This window comes from Danio rerio, chromosome 20 (genome assembly GCF_049306965.1).
Source record: "Danio rerio strain Tuebingen ecotype United States chromosome 20, GRCz12tu, whole genome shotgun sequence".
NCBI classification, from domain to species: Eukaryota; Metazoa; Chordata; class Actinopteri; order Cypriniformes; family Danionidae; genus Danio; species Danio rerio.
Genome location: NC_133195.1, coordinates 17,470,005 through 17,482,348, shown reverse-complemented (window position 1 = coordinate 17,482,348; position 12,344 = coordinate 17,470,005). Strand labels below are relative to the sequence as shown.

The 12,344-nt window shown below is 35.5% G+C and overlaps 1 protein-coding gene across 3 annotated transcripts in view; it reads left to right on the top strand.

The window, feature by feature from the left end:
* Window positions 1-3,381: 3,381 nt before the first annotated feature.
* ccdc190 (coiled-coil domain containing 190) overlaps window positions 3,382-12,344 on the top strand; it is a 33,813-nt gene continuing 24,850 nt past the window's right edge. For all 3 annotated transcript variants that reach the window (XR_012395786.1, XM_009294616.5, XM_073933342.1), the window contains exon 1: window positions 3,382-3,651. The gene's annotated coding sequence lies outside the window, so the exon portion shown is untranslated. The remainder of the gene's footprint in view (window positions 3,652-12,344) is intronic.

The following is a 12,344-nucleotide window of genomic DNA, read 5'->3' as shown; positions in this document are numbered from 1 at the left end:
TTATGCACTTACACACTCAACAGCATAGTATATGTATGTGTCGTCTCCAAATGGCACATTAATGTTTTTTTACTAAGCGGAAATTCAAACCGTTTCCCTAATGACGTTTGACGGTTGCCAAATCAGTGAAATAAACGACCGAATTATTAACTAATACCTGCCGTGAGTATAACTGCATTCACCATCGGAAGGCGCTATAATCCCTCTCGTAGGAGAATTTTGCCTTCACCATCCAAAATAAATAAAGTTATCCAACATGTGCGCCCGGTACCTCCGCCCCTTCCGCTACGTTGAGCAAACCTGCGGTTGTTGAGTGCGGGAAGTGTCCATCATTCCACACTTCATTTTAGCGGCTGATTGAGTGCATCATCCAGGTAATTAAAATGCACTTATTATTTTTAGAGTTTTCAGTGTGAACACACTACTTACACAATTTATACTACAAAATGGCGTAGAATAGTATGCGATAAGTATGCGATTTGGGACGCAGCTACTCAGTTTTTTCCACTTACAATGTCCGCCATGGAACTAGTGCATGCAAATGTGCTATGGCGCAATGCAATTGACTCCTAAGCTGCTATCACACTAGAGTTTGTGTGTGCGAAATTCTGTCATACGGAGCTGCGAAAATGGGCGGGATTAAACAAGATGATTAGACAAAAAAGCAAGCAATCAGTCCATATTTTAAATTTCTGTTTAAAGAGGTCATGTTTTGATCCATGTTTTGAGCTTTCTATTTGTGCTTAATCCCCTTATAGCAAACTAACGATAAGAGTGGCGTGGTTAGGAATGTTTTGACTAAAGCCATCAAACTGACATTATAAGAGAAGAACACATTCTCATAAACCATACGCATCCTCATTTTATATATTGCTGACTGCTATCAAAATAATAAAAGTAAAATGAAACTGTCTAAATAACTGTAATCCTACAACTCATTCAATCAATTTCCTTTGGATAAGTCTCAATTTCAGAGGTTGCCACCGCGGAATCAACCACCAACTATTCTGACATATGATTTACACAGCGGATGCCCTTCCAGCCGCAACTCAGAACTGGAAAACACCCATATACTCTCACATACACACACACTCATACACTACGACCAATTAAGTTTATTCAATTCACCTACAGCACATGAAAACTGGAGCACACAGAGGAAACCACGCCAACACGGGGGGAACAGGCAAACTCCACACAGAGATGCCAACTGGCCCAGCTGGGACTTGAACCAGTGACCTTGTTGCTATGAGCCATCGTACCACCCCGAAAAGTGTTGTACCACCCCTGAAAGTGTTGTTATTAGTTTTGAGCAAACCTCGATATTACATTAAATATTGAAGACAAGTAAACTAAGATGGTTACAGGACTTCCTTCAAACTGGACTGACTGCTTAAAGTAAGTTTCTTTCATTGTTATTTTTCCAGAATTATGAATTATAATGCTGTACCATAAGTTGGAGCAAGAAATTCAACTTTTAAATTAATTTTACAAAATGAATAAAATATATGAATTGTTTTTTATTTAATTGTTTTAATGTCATAGGACCAGATGAGTTTGATATGCCTGCTTTGCACATCAAGAAGGAAAAAAAAGTCAGTCTCAATTTGTAAAACAATTTCTAACAACTGAATTGGAGTACAATTCCGACTACGCTGTCTCCCACCAGCTATTACTAACTACCTGAAAATAAGAAAGTATGAAATTTGCGTGTAAGTGAAATCTAAGGAGTAAAATTCAAATTACTCAAATTACAATAAATACTTTGTGATACAATTGTGGGTTTTTCCTGTAGCTTTCACACGCAGGTAAGATCTTATTACAGTCTAAAACAATAATAAGTCAACAAGTCACGAATTGACTAGACTAGATCAACCAGTTCAGGGTGTTTTATTATTGGAGGATAAACTGTTACAGCATTGCATTGTTTCATGCTTATTGGGCTGTAATTCAACAAACCTTGTTTGACTGACTGACAAACTTTCCAATTTCCTCTGATTTTGCAGAATCATGATACGTTCTAAAGTCACTGAAATCCTCTGACCACAGGTTGACCAGATGAAAACCAAATGAATGAATCTTCCAGCCACCGCAAGAGGTGATCATCAAAAATCTATGATTTCTAGAACATTGCATCTTTATAATGTCACAAAGTTATGCTAGTTGTACAATTGAAGTCAGAATTATTGGCCCCCTTTAGAATTTTTTTCTTTTTTAAATATTTCCCAAATGATGTTTGACAGAGCAAGGAAATTTTTACAGTATGTCTGATAATATTTTTTCTTCTAGAAAAAGTCTTATTTGTTTTATTTTGGCTAGAATAAAAGCAGTTTTAAATTTTTTTTAAACAAAATTGGGACAAAAATATTAGCCCCTTTAAGCAATTTTTTTTTTTGATAGTCTACAGAACAAACTATCGTTATAGAACAACTTGCCTAATTACCCTAACCTGCCTAAATCCCCTAATTAACCTAGTTAAGCCTTTAAATGTCACTTTAAGCTGTATAGAAGTGTCTTAAAAAATATCAAGTAAATTATTATTTACTGTCATCATGGAAAAGATAAAATAAATCAGTTATTTGAAATAGGTTTTTTGAACTATTATGCTTAGAAATGTGCTGAAACAATCTTCCCTCCATTAAACAGAAATTTGGGAAAAAAGTAAACAGGGGCGCTTCTAATTTAAGGGGGCTAATAATTCTGACTTTAAATATGAAAGAAAATTTTGAGAGAGGACATGATAATGCAGAGAATCTCAGTAGTCAATCGGTTCAACATTGAGGCCGGAATTGATTACAAGTTCAGCTCTGAACATGGCAAAGATCTGTGTTTCCTCGTTCTGTGTTTCAACATTTAAGAAAATTTGAACTGAAAGTCTTTGCAAAAACAGATATAGTAGTTTATTGAAGCTAAAAACTTTAATATAATGAAATGACAACCCATGGTCCTGATGTAAACCTGATTAAAAATACCTGGAAAAACCTTGGTGACAAAGTTGTGGCTTGGAAACTAAAACAGTCACCAAACTGTAAACAAGACAGAAGAAAAGATGGTTAAGATCAGCAGAAAACAGAAAACATTTAATTCATTTAAATGTTAAAAGAAAGATTAAATGATTTCTGGGAAATATATATATTTTTTTCTCCAATTTTGATCTCCACTGTACATTAGCATTTATAAGCTACCAGCCACAAATGTTTGCCAACAAAAAAGCTCAGCATTAGACGTCCCAATAAAATCACAAAGACAAGCCAAAGAGCTGCTTTGATCTTCCTCTCTCTACTCACATCGACCAGTAGAAATGTGTGCTGGTCTCCATGGAGAGCTCGTCATTGTCACTGGTCACTGCTCTATATATTGTCTAGAGCATGAGTTACCCTTAGTAACCATCCGAATAACAAACCAAAGAGGAGACATTGCGTGAATCTCAGAGGAACCACAGTCCCGAGGGCTCTCTCTCTCTCTCTCTCCCTCTTGGGCTACAACTAAATTTTACTTATTTTTCTTTTTGTTTGTTCTTTTTTGCCTTGATATTACATTATATTGAAGACCAGTAAACTTTTTTGGTCTTAAAAATTGTAGGATAGTTAAAGTTTCATTAGATTGAAGTGATTTTTCAGGACTGCCATCCAACTGGACTGACTGCTTATAGTAAGTTCCCTTCATTATGTTTTTCCTGCATTATGATGTACCATAATTTTATGTAAAAAGGATTTAAGGCAAGTGAATGTTTTCGAGAGCACTTCACCAACATCTGTGCTTTCTCAGCTGTGTTAACAAAAGCTTTTTAACCATCAACTGTGGTGTGCGTGGGGGGAAATGCAGGCTTTTTCCCATTGTTATGCTTTTGGGGCTGACGGACTTGACCGGTAAACTAATTTAAACAGGTTTATTGAAATGAATGTTCTGTCCTCACTGATATCCATTAATGATTGAGACTAATTGCACTTCAGAATCTCTTTAAACATAATGCAAGCTGCTTCTGCTGTCTTTGCTGATGAAAAGGTTGTGCTTCTAAAAAAAACAAATAAAAAATCATAATCATGTTTTTAAGTGTTCATCTTTTAATTACTTTTGGGTGGAATTTCTAATGATTTAATGGTTAATATTTGAGGGGGATGTGTGGGTGTTAAAACTAATCTTGCTTGCTGGTCTTAAAGTGAATGATTTAAAATAATAAAGGATATTAGACAATAGAACTAAACTAAAATGGTCATCTTTTCTACCGTTAGTAGATGTTTCATGATAATATTGTTGATTTAATTCTCAATTCATTCATTTATTTTCCTTCGGCTTAGTCCCTTTATTCATCGGGGATCGCCACAGCGGAATTAAACACCATTAATTCTAAATTGTTTATTTGTTCAATTCAATTAAATTAAATTCAAACCACCCACATTATTATACGAATTTTTATAGATTTCACCAAGCTACATAAGATAAAAATAAAACATTCATTAAAACATAACCTCTCCAACTGGCTTTTTTTATTTTATAAGTACACTTTTTATCTTAAATTTGCAAACTATGCAATCGTTTTGTGAGTACTGGGTCTAGGACAACAGAGTTGAGGGTCCAAACGAAGTTTCTTTAGTAGCTTAGTAAGGCAGTCAATGGTCAAACAGGAACAACAGATACATGAAGGTAGTCAAAAAATTGTAGTTGTGGTCTCAGCCAAAATGATCAATATAGGTGGCAAAACAACACACACAAGAAAACAAGGTAAAGGTCAAAAGCATGACTAGACTAGAGATGGCTGAAGTGAAACTGATGTTTCAACAGTGTCAAGAACCCGGCACTGAAGCATAATCTAAAACACTCTGGTCACGTGACTAAGTTGATTCGAAACACCCAGGTCACATAACTAAGGTGATTCGAAACACCAGGGGCCTGTTTCAGTAAGGAGGTTCAAACAACTCGGAGTTTAAACTTGAACTCTGAGTTGATTTACCGAGAGATTAAAAACTCTGAGTTTTCGGTTTCAGAACAGCTGATCTGAGTTAGGTCAATCAACTTTGAGTAGACCAACTCAGAGTTAAGCGCGCGCACCGTGACTATAAAAAGGCATTATCAATGGAGCGCAGACATTACGAGTGACTATGGCAACATCTTAAAAAAAGAGATCAGCATTTCTTTCTCCGGCTGAATTTGATCTGCTCATGCAAAGTTATAGCAAATATGAGCATATATATTTAAAATGAGGCAACCATCAGTGAAACAGAGACAGCGTGGGAAAACAGCTGCTCAAGTTAATGCGTAATTTTTAATTTAAAGTATTTAAATATTTAAGTATAATAAAATAAGTTATGTAATGTGTGACGTTTATAAAATGTTTCTAAACTTTTATACACGTTGATCAGTTTTAATAGATTAAAAAGTGCACTTGTGTGTCTGCCTTTTTATTAATCAAGTGATAGAGGTTGATAACATTTAGAAGGTAAGCAGAACTAAAAATAATTTTTAGAAAGAATAATAATCCCATTAATCTAGTAACAGTACATGTCAAAGGTTAAGCTAATTATTTATGAAAAAGGACAAGCCTCGTACGTGACTTTGTTCTGTGTGTGACAAAAATGTAGGCAATATCTGTTTCCATCCAAATATATTACATAAATTTGTGCAAAACTGGAATATTGCATAAAAGATGCAAATAAAGCAGCGTTTTTATCCAATGAGTCAGAGAACAAAATCGTCACTTCCTGATTAACTTGCGCCAAATATTAACAGTAAAAACAGAATTTACTGCGGTAGAAGAAGCTGCGTCAATTAATTATTTATTTAACAAATGTACTTGGGCCTCAGAGACACAAGACAATGCTGACACGCAATGAACACATGGGGGCGTTTGAAGCCAGACGCGGAGATCTTGACACGCTCCTGACGCTCGGAGGTAATTAATAATATACAATAATACTGAAACAGTTCAGGCATTTTAGAATGACCAAAAAACAACATTTAAGATGTTCTACTGTGTGCTCAGTCTGCTGGTTTGTCCATTCACTCACATTTTCATCATCATCTCTAACAAACCTTTTTTTAATGTACATGTAGTTTGTTAAGTGCACTTCGTAGTTTATGCACATCTTTTCTTATCAAATAAAAGTTTAACCTACTCAGTTATGCACATGTTTTATTATGCATATTTTCAAAAGTTATGTGAATCATGACGTTTCCATTAATCATTTTTATGGGCATCTCCAAAATGAGCTCTAAAATAGGTGTGTGGAAACGTAAGGCTAAGGCGAGAAATGCTTAATCTTTAAAAAAAGGGAGGAGACCGACAGAAACTCAGAGTTTAGAGAATAAAACCTGCTCCGGACCAGGTTAGTTTCACAGAGTAAGTTACCACGGTAACTGACTCTGAGTTAAATATACCTCTCTTTCAGAAACAGGTTTGACTTACCCCGATTTCTCGAGTTTAACAAACCTGTCATTTTGAAACGGAAAACCCAGAGTTTCTCTCATTTCAGGGTTAAAATACTCTGAGTTTTCACTTAACCTGCTTTCTGAAACAGGCCCCAGGTCATGTGACTAAAATGTTTCAAAACACCTGGGGCCTCATGTACAAAGACTTGCATTGAATTAATACTAAAACATTGCATACGTAAAAAGCTGTAAATGTAAATGTGGAATCCCACGCATATTCTCTTTGTACATCCCAATGAAAGTGAAACTAAGTGCACGTGCATGATCGCAAAATCCCTCCCTGCCTCCTCCCCATATGAATATGGTAATAATGGTCATTGGCAAAAACCAAACGATAAAGCAATGGCAAAAGCAAGCAAGATGAGAAACTTCACAGAATGTGAATTGGAGATGCTCCTATCGGAGGTAGATCAGAGAAAATTATTTGCAAGTTTGACCTCCGGAATTAATAACAAAAAAGAAAAATAGAGTGGGAGAGTTTAGCTGATGCGTTTAACGCAGTGGGGTCTGAACATCGCACTGTAAGTGAATTAAAAAAGAAATGGTTTTATGTAAAGGTGCAGGTTAAGAGGAGATCAGTGGCACACTGTAAAAGTGATGCTGAACTAACACTCTTTGAGGAGAGTTGCCTCAATTGTGTGCAACACTTTACTGTCTGAAGTAGTATCCATGTCGTTGGGACACACAGATGTATGAGGAACACTTTGTTAGGACGGTATAGCAGCACCCCTCCGTTCTTATCAAGGCAGCGCCACCGGCATTTTAGCTGCCCAATCGCCCACTTTACAACTGATCTAGTGCAAGAATGGGCATCAATGTATCTGCGCTCTTGGTCAGTTTGTGGGTTGTTGTGAGGGGTTAACAGCCATTTTTTTAATGGATAACCGAGGTCTCCAGATATGCAGTTAAATAACTGCGCTCAATAAAATAAAATAAAAAATAATATCTTTAAATGCATTACTCACCAAGAAGCCACCCATCGCGCACCCTGCCTCATTCCAACCATGCTGTTTGTGAGAATAAATTAATCATGGGTTGACCCAGGTCACCTTGCCACAATATTTGTCAAGCGCATTTGAGCATCACATATTATTTGCACATTTATTGAATGGAAATGTTTCCGATTCACGCATGCAAATTCGTCTTTAGATGGCGCCTTGATAGCAATGTGCGTGCAGTCGATCCCTCTGATTACATTGGGAAAACAGATGATCCTGCAAGTTGCGCTTTAATGTTTGGCTGGTCAACTGTATGGAAACCTTATATAACTGCTAGCCATGCGGGTGATCCCATCCCGTACAGCTGGCATTGCACGGCTCAAAGACAACTGGCTTAAACCTGAGCAGACTGCCAGTTCCCTTTGGAAAGAGCCAGTTGCCAGGATACTTTGTTGGTGCGTTACTTTGGTGTGCAATTTAACATAATTGCCTCTAGGAGTTGCCTGTAGAAATAAAACAAACACACACAAGAAATACACGTACGTCAGACATGAAGTTGGCGCGGATCAACTCACATTTAAAGTTTTTGTGCATCCGCAGTGTGAAACATGAGGCCCCAGGTCACCTGATGGAGGTGATTCGAAACACCCAGGTCACATGACTAAGCGATTCAAAGCATTAGTAAATTCAGAAGCGTTTCCAGACCTGGCGAATCTGCACTTGACTGACAAGGTCGGAAAAATACTATCTCATGTAGTCTAGTGGACTTTGCGTGTTATGTGTGTAGACAGGGAGAGAACTGGAACTGGTGTGTGTGAAGTGCATGACGGGATTTGAAGTCCAGTTCTGTGGCAGATTTGTAGTTCTCCAGCTATCTGCAACTGCTAGATTGCTGGTGACTTGTTACAATATTACATTTCTTTAGCTCCAAAAAGTCTATTTTAATTCAAGCAACTGAATTTTTATTTTATTTTTATTTTTTTGTTTAATATGATGTAAATTTTATCATTAGTTAACATTAGATCACCTTTTTTCCACACTGTGTTTGAAATGATCCAATTTGGAAAATTTCCATTTAGAAGAACTAATATAAATTACTTTAAATGAAAAGATTAAGCTACAAATAATTGAAATAGCTACAAATTAAAAATTAGTTGGCATATTTCACATTTTTGGAGTCATTTGGTCTACAGGGAGTCATTTTATTCATTCATTTTTCTTTGGCTTAGTTCCTTTATTCATTAGTGGTCACCACAGCGGAATGAACCGCCAACTTATCCATCATATGTTTTACACAGCGGATGCCCTTCAAGCTGTAACCCAGTTCTTTGAAACACCCATACACACTCACATTCACACACATACACTAGGGCCCATTTAGTTTATTCAAGTCACCTGTACCGCATGTCTTTGGACTGTGGGGAAAACCGGAGCACCTGGAGGAAACCCACACGAACACGGAAAGAACATGCAAACTCCACACAGAATTGCCAGCTGACCCAGCCAGGACTCTAACCAGCGACCTTAATGCTGTGCTTAACCACATTAACATGTTATGTTGTAAGGGAACACCGTGTCGCCCCAGAGAGTCATTTGTAAGTTCTAATTGTAAGTTCCCTTACAATATTTGATGGATGAACTGTGAGGAAAACAATTATTACACTTGTTTTTATATCCTTACAGTTTAACAGACTCCCAGAATTCCCATAATTCACGCAAAACACCATCGGATGTAGGAGAAACGATATTAAAGGACCATGAATTATATGTAAGTGACATTAAAATGTATCACCAACCCTGATCGGTTACAGCAAGGCCAACATGTGATTAAAGACCCGACACCGATGGTTTATTTGTAATCTATTAGGAGCTAATGGGGCCGATGGAACAGAGAGATTTAGAGTTTTATCGGCAGTGCATCTGTTTTGCTTTATTCATGTCCATTACTCATTGACAATGACCCAAACAGCCTCAACGAGGACTCCTGGTGTTTGATGGATGAAGACTCTGCTAAAAGTGCTTCATCAAAGCTGATATCAAACACTTTCTGAATTCCTCTCTCTCTTTAAAAAGATACCATAACATTTCAGGATATTTAAGTCATGTAAAATTAATTTGAAGATGAAGTTGTTTTGAAAATAGAATGTAGAAGACATAGAATTTTCCAATCGTCAAAAAGGCATGTCAGTGATGATACATTGGTTTGATTCTAGATATAGGCCTACCCACATGGAAAGAACCTAAATGAGGATGTTTGTGCAAATATAAAACCTACATGCAGTTTATATGCACATACCGTTACAGACAAAATTATTAGCCCCGCTGAATTATTCGCCCCCTGTTTATTTTTTTTCCCAAATGTCTGTTTAACGGAAAAAATATTTTTTAAACACATTTCTAAGCATAATAGTTTTAATAAGCCATTTCTAATGACTGATTTATTTTATCTTTGCCATGATGACAGCAAATAATATTTTACTGGATATTTTTCCAGACACTTCTATTGAGCTTAAAATGACATTTAAAGGCTTAACACGGTTAATTAGGTTTACTAGGTAGGTTAGTTTGTTCTGTTCTGTAGACTATCGAAAAAATACAGCTTTAATGGGCTAATAATTTTGTGCTTAAAATGGTGTTTAAAAAATTAAAAACTGCTTTTATTCTAGGCGAAATAAAACAAATAAGACTTTCTCCTGAAGAAAAATTATTATCAGACATACTGTGAAAACTTCCTTGCTCTGTTAAACATCATTTGGAAAATACTAAAGAAAGAAAAAAAATCAAAGCGAGGCTAATAATTCTTACTGTGTATGATAATATATGCAGTATCTATGTGTACATATGCCACATCTAGGCAAAATTGAGGTGCATATATGTAAATATACAGGCCATGCAGGTCTCCTGTATTGCTTCTTTATATCCGCATATAATGTGAGCACTATATGTACATACAAGATATGAACTAAAAATAAAAAAGGTATGTATATGCAAACCCTTAAAATTGGTATCACATGCAATTGGCATGTTATAGAATTTGACTATGGCAAATAAGCGAGAGAAGATGGAAAGCTATGATTTCTAAACGTTTTCCTGAAACATTTACAAGGTCAATTCTTTCTTGTATGAAGATACAATTATTTTTGTTCTTATAGTTTTTTTGCACTATTTGGTTGTTCTTAGGTAAACAAAAAAATACATTTATTTGTTTATGTTGTCAAGCAGCTTTGGATTTTAATAATTTTACTAATATATAGGTAAACAGGTGAACACATATGCATATATGTACTTATGCATATATGTACCTATATAAGTACATAAATGTGTACTTATATGTGTACATATATACATGTGCATATATGTACATATAATATAAAAAATAGCCAATTTTACTTACTGTATGTCACATCTATTTAAAACTTATATTAAAACCTATATTAAATAGGTTTTTTTCATGTGGGTAGGCCTATGGGCCAAACATAGACAAAAGCAGTCATTGGCTCAAAAAGTTTCTACCTATGCCTTAGTCCCTTACTTGTAATTTAAATTTAATTGAAAATAACACATTTAATTTAGGAGTAAAGTTTGCATATATATATATATATATATATATATATATATATATATATATATATATATATATATATATATATATATATATATATATATATATATTTTTTTTTTTTTTTTTTTTTTTTTTTTTTTGCCAATAATCAAATACAGAGTAATATTACCAATAAATATTAGAAAAAAAAAAATTGGTAATCATATATTTCTAAAATGTTACATATTTTGGTAATTTCTTTATAAATATTTATAAAATTTTTACTACTGTAATATACGGTCACTGGCCACTTTACTAGTGCTGGGTTTACAAATACTTGGAAAGCCGGTACTTTATAAATATCCTTCATGTTGTTGATGCCAAATTCTGACCCTACCATCTGAATGTCCAGCCTGATCTCATGAGGAAACGTAAGTATTTTACGTTTTTCCAGTTCAGTAATTAATTCGTACGAATTTGTACAAGTTTAGTCGTACAAAAATCTATGATTTTAAAAAAGAGGCGTGGCACCTAACCCCACCCCTAACCGTAATTGAGTAATGAGCAAATCGTACTAAATTGTACAAATTATATTGTGCGAATTTAAACAAATTAGCCACTAAATCAAAAAGTTACGAATTGCCGTGAGATTGCGTTGGAATGTTGCAGCTGAAATCGAGACTCATCAGTCTAGGGCAGCGTTTTTTCCAATTTTCTATTATGCAATTTTGGTGAGCCTGTTCTGAATTGTAGCTTCGGTTTCCAGGTCTTAGCTGACAGGAGTATCAATTCTCCCCAATTTACATCAACTTGACCAAAATAATACATCAAAATGCCAGAGCAGACCTGACTTATAGAGGGGAGAGGTTTACACACTTTAAATTGATTCAACTGAACCATATGAAAACTATTGCAAAATAATTCCAACATCAAATCCATATTCTGACAAATATTATTTTCTTTTTTACCTCTAACGAATTTAACCCTGTTGTTAAGACTCAATATAGTACAATTTAAAATACACATCATTGAAACATCTATACTGACCGCAGAACAGGTCGCTATAGGTTTTAAAATAAATCCTTCATGTCCTCGACAGTGACCTTGAAAAGACACAGGTCACTTTAAACCCCACAGCTGCCACTATAAATACAGAAGAACAGATCAGGCTCTACAACTCGTTGTTTTTAGCATATAATGCTCGTGCTGTCTCTCCAAGTCTTCCGAATTAGGAATCTCTTTGGTTGACCCAGTTGTCGAAAAGCAAACGGGGATTGGAGTGAATGAGATGCTTTGAATAATTATATTCTCTTGGCATATGAGATGGATGAGCTGAATATGGTTATGTATAACAATAGCATGAGTAACGCAGGCGAGCTGGAGATCCCAGAGGCCCATTCGGAGGATTCTCTACACTGAGAGCATGAGTGCAAGCGAAT